Below are 12007 nucleotides of genomic sequence, written 5' to 3' on the forward strand. Positions count from 1 at the left end.
TTCACACCGCTCCATTCCCAACAGGCCATGACATGATGTGATGGAAATTTCATTTACTTACAGAAGCTGCATTTCCATCATTGCACATCTGGCTGCACAGCCAGGATCTGTACTGTCCAAACAGCTGACAAGGTGGTCGAGAGGTTAAGACGGTGGCGTGCTAATGCATTTTGCTTTGCATGTGTGGGTTCGGATCCCAATTTTGTCGTTAGTGTATGTAGTGTCTAGTACATTGTTGTGGGGGAGCTTTTGTGGAAAGTTGGCCTGGAAACATGTTCTTATCAGTATATCGCTGGTGATTCCAGAATTGTTTATACTTTATTAAAATTGAGACAGACAATCGGAATTCTTCACCCAAATTGGACTGGAATGAAGATCAAATAGGGATCACGAAAAGGAGGAAGATTTTTCCCTCCCTCCTTCCTTCCATCTTTACTTTCTCTGGATTTACACCAAATGAAAGACTAACGGGAAAAGCAAACGGCGAGGGAGCAGAAGCAGAACATTATCCTTTGGCAAGAAATTTATTTTCAAATCTTCTTGATAGATTAAGTGAGTGAGCAATGTTTTGGCAGATGGAGTTTAAAATGTGGGGTCATCTAGTACCTACGAAAGATAGATCAGAGTGTTTTTTATAAGTGTTGAGATGTTAGAAACTGGAGAAGCAGAGACCCACGTGCTGAATCACTAAACACTAACGGACTGGTAGAAAATAATGTGAAAGGGGAATGGAATCTGAAGATTGGAAATCACGTTGTAGTTATATAAAGCTCTGTGCTCCTGAAGTAAATGTCCAAGCCTGGATTGTGGGGAATCTGTGGAGAATGATTTGTTTTTTATTTATTCTTGGGTGTGAGTATCGCTGGCAAGGCTGGCATTTATCGTCCATCCCGAATTGCCCTTGAGAATGTGGTGGGGAGCTGCCTTCTTGAACTGCTGCAGTCAATGTGGTGTAGGAACACCCACAGTGCTATTGCAGAGGGAGTTCCAGGATTTTGACCCAACAACAGTGAAGAAATGGTGATATCGTTCCAAGTCATGATGGTGAGTGACTTGGAGGTGAACCTGCAGGTGGTGGTGTTCCCATGCATCTGCTGCCCTTGTCCTTCGAGGTAGTGATCACGGGTTTGGATGGTGCTGTCGAACGTTACTTAGCGAGTTACTGCAGTGCATCTTGTAGGTGGTACACACTGCTGCCACTGTGCTCTGGTGGTGGAGGGAGTGAATGTTTAAGGTGGTGGGTGAGGTACCGATGAAGAGGACTGCTTTGTCCTGGGTGGTATTGAGCTTTTTATGTGTTTTTGGAGCTGCAGCTATCCAGAAAAGTGGAGAGTATTCCATCACACTCCTGACATGTGCCTTGTAGACAATGGAAAGGCTTTGGCATGTCAGGAGGTGAGATACTTGCTGCAGAATTCCCAATTTCTGACCTACGCTAAAAGCCGCAGCATAGATGTGACTAGTCCAGTTTAGTTTATAATCAATGATAACCCCCAAGATGTTGTTGGTGAGGGATTCAGTGATGATAATGCTGCTGAGTATTAAAAGGTAGATGGTTTGATTCTCTCTCATTGGAGATGTTCACTGCGTGGCACTTTTGTGGCAACCAAGTCGCTTGTCACTTATCAGCTCAAGCTGAATGTTGTTCAGGTCTCGCTGCTTGTGGACATGGACTGCTTCAGTATCTGAGGAGTTGTGAATCATCACCTAACATTCCCACTTCTGACTTAAGTTGAGGGGAAACTCATTAATGAAAGAGCTGAGGATGGTTGAGCCTAGGACACTACCCTGAGAAACTCCTGAGGCAATGTCCTGGATTGAGATGATCGGCCTCCAACAACCATAATCATCTTGCTTTGTGCTAGGTATGACTCCAACAAGTGGACAATTTTTCCCTGATTCCCATTGATTTCAATTTTGCGAGGGATCCTTGATGCCACACTCACTCAAGGGTAATTACTCTCACCTCTCCTCTGGAATTCCACTCTTTTGTCTCTATTTGGAACAAGCTGCAATGAGATCACAAGAACAGAAATAGTAGCAGCAGGAGGCCATTTGGCCCCTCGAGCCTTCTCCGGCATTCAATAGGATCATGGCTGATCTGATCATGGCATCAACCCCACTTTCTTGCCTGCCCCCCATAACCCTTGACTTCCTTGTAGATAAAAATCCAAAGATGAACAACTGTCTGAGAGAAGAAATTCCTCCTCATTTCCTTCTTAAATGGAAAATCCCGAATTCTGAAACTGTGTCCCCTAGTTCTAGATTCCACCACGAGGGGAAACATCCTCTCAGCATCTACCCTGTCAAGACCCTTCAGAATCTTATATGTCTCAATACGATCACCTCTCATGTTTCTAAACTCCAATCAGTATAGGTCCAACCTGCTCAATCCTCCTCACAAGACAACCCCTTCATCACAGGAATAAATCCAGTGAACCTTCTCTGAACTTTTTTTTAAATTTCCAACATATACTTTATTCGTTAAAAAAACTATAAAAAGATACATTACAAAACAGTTCAAAAACAGCACCAAGTCAACAATACAAAGATTGCAAAGGAGATCAGTTTCCTTCAGTACAGGAATGAATTGCCTCACAACCCTTCCATTTCATTTTACCTGCCATGTACTTTTTGCAGCAAACAAATATTTTCTGGAATAAAAACAAGAAATACTGGAACCACTCAGCAGGTCTGGCAGCATCTGTGGAAAGAGAAGCAGAGTAAACGTTTCGGGTCACTGACCCTTCTTCGGAACTGACAAATATTAAAAATGTCACAGGTTATAAGCAAGTGAGGTGGGGGTGGGGCAAGAGATAACAAAGGAGAAGGTGCAGGTTGGACAAGGCCACATAGCTGACCAAAAGGTCAGCAATATAAAAGGTTGTAATAAATGTAAAAAAGCAAAAAAGAAGAAAAAAGAAAAAACAACTAAAAATGAAAGTAAAATGGGGGGCCGTCATGCTCTGAAATTATTGAACTCAATGTTCAGTCCGGCAGGCTGTAGTGTGCCTAATCGATAGATGAGATGCTGTTCCTCGAGCTTGCGTTGATGTTCACTGGAACACTGCAGCAATCCCAGGACAGAGATGTGAGCATGAGAGCAGGGGGGAGTGTTGAAATGGCAAGAATCCGGAAGCTCAGGGTCCTGCTTGCAGACCGAGCGGAGGTGTTCCGCAAAACGGTCACCCAGTCTGCGCTTGGTATCCCCAATATGGAGGAGACCACATTGTGAGCAGCGAATACAGTATACTACATCGAAAGAAGTACAGGTAAATCGCTGCTTCACCTGAAAGGAGTATTTGGGGCCTGGGATAGTGAGGAGAGAGGAGGTAAATGGGCAGGTATTACACCTCCTGCGGTTGCAGGGGAAGGTGCCATGGGATGGGGACGAGGTGGTGGGGGTAATGGAGGAGTGGACCAGGTTGTCGTGGAGGGAATGATCCCTTCGGAATGCTGACAGGGGAAGGGAGGGGAAGATGCATTTGGTAGTGGCATCACGCTGGAGGTGGCGAAAATGGCAGAGGATGATCCTTTGGATATGGAGGCTGATGGGGTGGAAAGTGAGGACAAGGGGAACCCTGTCACGGTTCTGGGAGGGAGGGGAAGGGTTGAGGGCAGAAGTACGGGAAATGGGCCGGACACGGTTGAGGGCCCTGTCAACAACAGTGGGGAGGATTCCTCGGTTGAGGAAAAAGGAGGTCATACCAGAAGCACCGTCATGGAAGGTAGCATCATCAGAGCAGATGCGTCGAAGACGGAGAAACTGGGAGAATGGAATGGAGTCCTCACAGGGGGTAGTGTGTGAAGAAGTGTAGTCGAGGTAGCTGTGGGAGCCGATGGGCTTATAATGGATATTGGGAGACAACCTATCCCCAGAGATGGAGACAGAGAAGTCGAGGAAGGGAAGGGAAGTGTCAGAGATGGACCACGTTTGGGTGAGAGAAGAGTGGAAATTGGAAGCAAAGTTGATAAAGTTTTCCAGTTCGGGGCGGGAGCAGGAAATGGCACCGATACAGTCATCAATGTACCGGAAAAAGAGTTGGGGGAGGGGGCCTGAGTAGGGCTGGAACAAAGAATGCTCGACATATCCCACAAAAAGACAGGCATAACTAGGACCCATGCGGGTACCCATAGCGACACCTTTTACTTGAAGTGCGTGGAGTTGAAGGAGAAGTTGTTCAATGTGAGAACAAGTTCAGCCAGGCGGAGGAGGGTGGTGGTGGATGGGGACTGGTTAGGCCTCTGTTCCAGGAAGAAGCGGAGAGCCCTCAAACCATCCTGGCGGGGGATGGAGGTGCAGCGCGATTGGACGTCCATAGTGAAGAGGAGGCGGTTGGGACCAGGAAACTGGAAATTGTCAAAATGACGTAAGGCGTCAGAAGAGTCACGGATGCAGTTGCGAAGAGACTGGACCAGCGGAGAAAAGATAGATTCAAGATAGGAAGAAATAAGTTCAGTGGGGCAGGAGCAGGCTGACACAATGGGTCTGCCGGGACGTACCCGTTTGTGGATTGTGGGAAGGAGGTAGAAGCGGGCTGTCCGGGGTTGCGGGACTATGAGGTTGGAAGCTGTAGAGGGAAGATCTCCAGAGGAGATGAGGTCAGTGACAGTCCTTTGGACGATGGCTTGATGTTCGGTGATGGGGTCATGGTCCAGTGGGAGATAGGAAGAAGTGTCTGTGAGTTGGCACTGAGCCTCTGCAAGGTAGAGGTCGGTACGCCATACAACAACAGCACCACCCTTGTCTGCAGGTTTGATCACCATGTCGGGGTTAGACCTGAGAGAACGGAGTGCCTCAAGATCAGAGGGGGACAGGTTAGAGTGAGTGAGGGGGGCAAAGAAATTGAGATGACAAATGTCCAGCCGACAGTTTTCAATGAAGAGATCAAGAGCGGGTAAGTCGCCGGGGTGGGGGGGGGGTCCAAGTAGAGGGAGAATGCTGGAGGTGGGAGAATGGGTCTGCTGGTCGGTAGGAGGACTCCTGGTCAAAGAAGTGAGCCTGGAGGCGGAGAAATATTTTCTGGATACAGCCCGAGGGGATTTCCATGGATCCAGTCCCTCACTTCACCTTGGTGGTGGTACCTTACACAGTGGTCTTCCCCAGTGAACCTTTGCAGCGGCTGCCCCAAGCTGTAGTGCGTCCCTCAGCACGTAGTCTTGGACCTTGGAATGTGCCTGTCTGCAACATTAGGTCGTGGACAACTCTTTGCGCTGGAAGACCAGCAAGTTTCGGGCAGACCAAAGGGCGTCTTTCACCGAATTGATAGTCCTTCAGCAGCAGTTGATGTTTCTCTCGGTGTGCATCCCTGAGAACAGCCTGTGGAGCACAGACCCCTGTGTTACACAGCTGCTTGGGATGAACCGCAATAAAAACCACTGCATCTTTTTCTACACCTGCTTTGCAAAGACAGACAGGGCAGTCCTCTCTCCTCTGTCTTGTTTGTTTGCTGTATTGAATCCTTTGCTGAGTCTATTAGGAAGGATGCAAGCAGAAGGGGCGGGTTACAATCCGAGGCAGTGGAGTCACTCAGGTTAAAACTTCCCTGTACCTGGATGACGTCGCCGTCTTTTGCTCGGATCTGCTGTCCGTTCGCAGACTGATCAGCATCTGCGACCAGTTCGAACTCACCTCGGGAGCCAAAGTTAACCACGGCAAGTGCGAGTCCATGTTCTTTGGGAACTGGGCTGACCGATCCTTTGTCCCCTTCACCGTCAGGTCAGACTACCTGACGGTGCTGGGGATATGGTTCGGAAGTGCCGGGGCGTGCACCAAAACCTGGAAGTAGCGAGTAGCCAGGATACACCATAAGCTGAGCATGTGGGAGCAGCGATCTCTCTCCATTGTGGGTAAGAACCTGGTGATCAGGTGCGAGGCGCTCACGTTGCTGTACGTGGTGCAGGTCTGGCCCATACGTCACTCCTGCGCTGTGGCGATCACCCGAGCCATTTTCCGCTTCATATGGGGTTCCAAAATGGACCAGGTCTGGAGGGACACGATGTTCAAACCCCTGGATAAGGGCGGGAAAAATGTACCCAACGTCGCCCTCATCCTGATGACTACCTTCGTGTGCGGCTGCATCAAGCTGTGCGCAGATTGCCAGTGCACAATCTCCAAGTGTCACTACGTGCTGAGGTTCTATCTGTCCCCAGCGTTGTGAAGGATGGGCCTGGTCACATTGCCGCGGAATGCTCCATCCAGTTGGACCGTGCCGTACCACCTATCCTTCGTGGGAAAGTTTCTGTGGAAAAATATCTTTGACCACCAATCCTTCAGGTAGTGGTCTGCACGGAATGTCCTCAAGGCCCTACAGGAAAAGGAGATGGTGGATCCAGTCGGATGGTTCCCCGAGCAAACTTCCAAAGTCATTTGGCGGAATGCCTCATCACCAGAACTTTCAAACAAGCACCAAGATGAAACTTGGCTGGTAGTGAGAAGAGCCCTCCCCATCAGATCCTTCCTGCACGCCCGAAGTCTAACCCCCTCCGCACAATGCCCTCGAGGTGGCTGTGGTGAGGAAGAGACAGTTGCCCACCTCTTTCTCTGAATTGCCTCCAATGCAAGTATATCCATCCTTAAATAAGGAGACCAAAACTGTGCACAGTACTCCAGGTGTGGTTTCACCAACACCCTGTACATTTGTAGCAAGACTTCTCTCCTTTTATACTCCATTCCCCTTTGTAATAAAGGGTAACATTCCATTTGCCTTCCTAATTATTTGCTCTAGCTGCATGCTAGCTTTTTATGATTCATGTACGAAGACACCCAGATCCTTCTATACCGCAGCATTCTGTAGTCTCTCGCAATTTAAATAATATTTAATTTATCTGTTCTTACTACCAAAGTGAATAACCTCACATTTTCCCACATTATACTCCAGCTTCCAAATGTTTGCCTGGATCTGAGAGGCCCTGGCGGAATCTAAACTGAGCATCGATGAGCAGATTATTGCTAAATGCGTGGTGATTGATATCACTGTTGATGACATCTTCCATCACTTTGCTGATGATTGATAGTAGACTGATGGGGCGGTAATTGGTCAGATTGGATTTGTCCTGCTTTTCTTTTATGGACAGGACACACCTGGGCAATTTTCCACATTGTCGAGTAGCTGTTTGTGTTGTCGCTCAAAAAAAAATTATCTTAATAAATTATCGGCTGTAAGCACGTTTGTCATCGGGTTGAATAATTTCTGTGTGAGAAATGTTCCAGCATCATAAACCAGGGGAACGTGCTGACTGAGCTGTGTCTTCATCTCTTCTGGGCAGTCGGACAGTTCACCCTTCATTCTGCTCTGATTCACTTTCCGAAAGCAGATCTACAGATTCTCACATCTGGAGACTGGGTTTTCTTGTTAGGTTCCTTTTGATTTTTCTTGCTCCTGAATGATAATATATGCCAACCTTGGATCAACCTTGCGTTGTGTCCCAGTCTTGGTTAAAAGCGACACATAACAGCAGCAACAATCTGAAACAAACAACACAGTCACACTTTCCTTCAGTGAGATTAATGTTGAGGCGGTTTCCATGTCGAATGCAATTGTGAACAAATTTCTCACAAAGAAATTGTGGGTGATTTGAGCATTTGCACTGAATTTCTGTGCAAGGAGGGGCAGTTTCAAACAGCCATTCCGAAATCACTTCCTTCACAAAGACAAAGACTGTGCTGTCTTAACGTGTCACTCAACTTCACAAACAAATTTGAACTCGAAGTTCAGGAGAAGACAGAGTGGTGAATGATTGATCGTGTAATCTTTGGATGAGAAAAGATACTTAACATACAAAATCCAACATTTGAGCTAGCGTGTAAGATTGATCTTTCCATGGAGATGATCACTGGAACACTGGAACAGGCCCAAGACAGAAATGTTGACATGAGAGCAGGGGGGAGTGTTGAAACGGCAAGGAACCAGAAGCTCGGGGTCATGCTTTCGGACTGAGCAGAGGTGTTCGACATAATCTGCGTTTGGTCTCCCCAGCTTGGAGGAGACTGCAATGTGAGCAGCGAATACAGTACACTAAATTGAAAGAAGTACAAGTAAATCGCTGCTTCACCTGAAAGGAGTGTTTGGGCTTTCAATAATGAGCAGAGGAGGGAAAAGGGTAGGTATTATATCTCCTGCGATTGCATGAGAAGATGCCTTGGGAAGGGGACGAGGTGTCAGGGATAATGGAGGAGTGGACCAAGGTGTCGTGGAGGGAACTATCCCTTCAGAATTGTGAGAAATGTAGCCCACTTAATAATAATTTACACCAAGTCAAACTCTGAAGAAGTAAGTTTATTTAACGTTCTTGCAAGATCGGGTGTCCTACAAGCAGGCACACCGATCAACATATTCAGTTCATGTTTATACAATACAAATCCATTTGTCCACGCCTTTATTTTACATTATTTGTTATAACGTATTATGACACTAACCTATCCTATGGTTGCTACAGTCTCCTCCTCTGTTTACTTCTCCCCCTACTCTAACTTTCTAGCCCCTAACTCTTGTTTTTGTTTTACCTTATTTGGCTCTCCATTGTGTGTTTTAACTTGCAGCTGTCAGCCTTTATCTTAGTGGGGCAGTTTCTTATTCACTACATCCTTTGTTCTAACTCTTGCTGTTTCTCTTTTATCTGCCTAAGCACAATTTTTAAGTGATGTACTGTCCCAAGGTCTGTACTTACATTCCCTTATCAGTTCTCTTTTTCAGTGATGTACTGTCTTAAGGTCTCCACTTACATACCCTTATCAGTTGCCTTTGTCAGTGATGTACTGTCTTAAGGTCTCTACTTACATACCCTTATCAGTTCTCTTTTTCAATGATTTCATTATGTTGTGTACAAATGACTTCTTGGTAATTTTCCACAAGCTGTAGAAACAACATTTCAGTATTTCTTATTCTCACAATTCCCCCTTTTCTTTTACTTAATCCTTGTTGTTTTCTACATACTGCGGAGGTTTCTCATATGTCCTCTCAAATCCTCTGAGCATTATTTCAGCCGCCTTTTCAATGTCTGTATTTCCGTTGATACTATCCACTTTGTCATTACCTAACAGGTACATACTCTCTTCCTGGCCTCTTTGTATTGACATCTGCTTCGTCAAAGCTGTCTCAATCAATCGCTGTGTCAGCCCTCTTACACAAGGAATAATACAACACCCGATGGCTATTAGTATTCCGACAACCATGATCAGGGAGGTAAAAACCGAGATTATCATGCCTTTCCATTTTCCAAACCAGGATTCAAGCCACCCCGTCAGGGAAGTGTCTGCTCCTGAATTTTCGGCCATCTCCTCTGCTAAATTTGTTAACCCTTGCAGTGCTCGGGTGATTGAACCATCGGGTGCTGTGTTATTTGGGATAAGTGTGCAACATTTCCCTCCTAACATTATACACACACCTCCTTTTTCTGCGAAGATCATATCTAGAGCCAGTCGATTTTCCCAAGCCATTCTACTAGTGGCGTCTAATTGTTCAGCTATACCTTTTACCGCATCTCTAGTATAATTTATAAATCTTTGTTGGTTGTAATAAATATAATTTATCCAATCTACATTTTTGTTAATAGTGACCCACCAAAACAAAGACTCGAAACCGGCGGTTATTTGGTTTCGGGCCTTGAATTCATCAGGTACCCCTCTTGGGACCCCTATGAAATCCATGTATACCTGGTCGTCAAAAGAGTTCGCTATCGCTTCCCTTTTACCCCTTTCCCTCGTTATTATCTTTTGTTTCTCAAATGCCAAGGTGAATGGTATTGCCAATTGAACAATTGCACACGTCCCCTTCCACTGGGAGGGTAGGGTCTGTCTCAGGATTTTTCCTCCGCAATACCACCATAAATCCGCTCTGGGAACATTCAATGATGAGTAGTTCCCTCCGCTGACTCTTCCAGTTACGTCCACAGTCTCCATGCATGACTTCAACTCTCCCATATTGCTGGTTAGCTCCGCACCGTGTCGACATACGCATGATGTGTGATTCACACTGGTGGCTAAAAATGAAGGGGGAGTCCTTGAATCTTCTTTCTCTAGGGGAGGGAACATTATTGACAAGGATATGCAAGTTTGAATACCCCAAGCCGTCTTATCCTGATATTGGGCTAACATGCATTCCATGCCCTTTCGGTCACGCTCCCACCCCAGCGGGAAAGGTACTACTTGAGCTATCGGTCTACCAGATGCACAAGCATAGCAATTGTTTTTGTTCAAACTTTTTACAGTATATTTTATCCATTCTACCCAGGCATTTGTGTCCCCGTAACCGGTTTCTATCTCAATTGTCTTTCTCAAGTCTTTTACCGCTATTATTTTTACTATGTTAGGATCGTTATGAGAGGTCCCCTTTAGTTTGTTAGCTGGTTTACCAGTCTTATCTATTGTTACCTGAAAACAACATTTTAATTCACCTTTCTTTTTCCCTTCTCTAACTGTTACTCCAAACACCTTGTTGTCTCATTGGAAGTGGGTAATACAAAAACATCCAACCCATTTTATTTCCTGGCTACTTTTGAAAAGAAAGAAAGAAGGCACACAATATTACAGACAGTATTTCCGCGCTCGCGCCGTTATATTAAAAAAAAGTTTGTTACTCAAAATCTTTTTAGCTTTATTTTCAATGGTTCTTCTGTTAATTCGGTTGTCCAAGTTCCTTCCTCGGCCGGGGTTTGTACCGGCCCCTTGATTCTTGTGTAGTGGGTCCAACCTCTTTCTGCCGTTCTTATGGCTGTTTCAGTGGTTAGGAGAGTCTGGTATGGTCTTTCCCAGTTCAGTTGTAGCTTAGTCTCTTTCCACGATTTCACCAGAACCCAATCTCCTGGTTGGATCTTGTGCACTGCAAATTCGAGAGGTGGGGTCTGTGCTAACAGGCCTTGCTTCCTGAGGAATGACAATGAGGAAGACAACGCCAGTATATAGTTCTTTAGAAACCAATCTTTAGTTTCTAAGGTTGGCATCTTGCCCCTGGTTCCCATATAGGGTAATCCGAATAGCATTTCATAGGGGGACAGTCCCACATCTTTTCTAGGGGCTGTCCGAATTCTGAGTATCGCTGTAGGTAAACATTTTGTCCAGGGTAACCTTGTTTCAAGTATCAGTTTGGACAGGTGTTTCTTTAAGGTCTGATTCATTCTTTCCACCCGCCCTGAAGAGGGAGGGTGCCAAGGGGTATGGAAGTCCCATTGGATTCCCAATCCCCTAACTATTTCTTGTTATAGCTTCGAGGTAAAATGGCTTCCTTGGTCTGAAGTGCTGTGGCTGCCACAGCTTGCACACACTCTGGCCATCCCTTTTAGCTATTTCATTGTGGTTTCTGCCACTTAAAATCAAAGCTCAGCAAAGCTACTATTCCAAACTTGGCTATATTTCCCATTAAGCATAGTGCCATGCCTTTCTGCTCACTTCCACATTCCCCCCTTTTATCATTCTATGATAACCTTCTCTCTCTACTGATCAACGTATATATGATTATATATATTCACTAGGATTATATGGATCTATTTGCTCAAATAACATTTAAACAGTATAAGATAAAAGCAAATATAAAAAACTCAGCCACTGCTGAATCAGAAGGGTAGGCTGAGCCACCCTCTAACAAGGGGGTGTGTATTCGCCTGGTCGGTATGTTTTTCATTCTAACTTTTCCCTAGGATTGTCATGTCTGGGTGATAAGAAGAGTGCTGTTGAAATACAATGTCTCTCTCTCTCTCTCTCGCTGTACCAGCTGCAAGGCCAAGTTGCCTCTGCAGCCCTGAAGTTATGAAGTCATTTCTGATAAGCTGTCCCTCCCTGCAGCACTGAAGCTAGCTTGTTAGCAGTACATGACTGATTAATTGTTTCAGGGTAGGCTGAGCCACCCTCTAACAAGGGGGCGTGTATTAGCCTGGTCGGTATGTTTTTTATTCTCGCCTTTCCCTGGGATTGTCATGTCTGGGTGATAAGAAGAGTGATGTTGAAGTACAATGTCTCGCTCTCTCTCTCTCTCGCTGTACCAGCTGCAAGGCCAAGTTGCCTCTGCAGCCC

This window comes from Heterodontus francisci, unplaced genomic scaffold (assembly GCF_036365525.1).
Source record: "Heterodontus francisci isolate sHetFra1 unplaced genomic scaffold, sHetFra1.hap1 HAP1_SCAFFOLD_278, whole genome shotgun sequence".
NCBI classification, from domain to species: Eukaryota; Metazoa; Chordata; class Chondrichthyes; order Heterodontiformes; family Heterodontidae; genus Heterodontus; species Heterodontus francisci.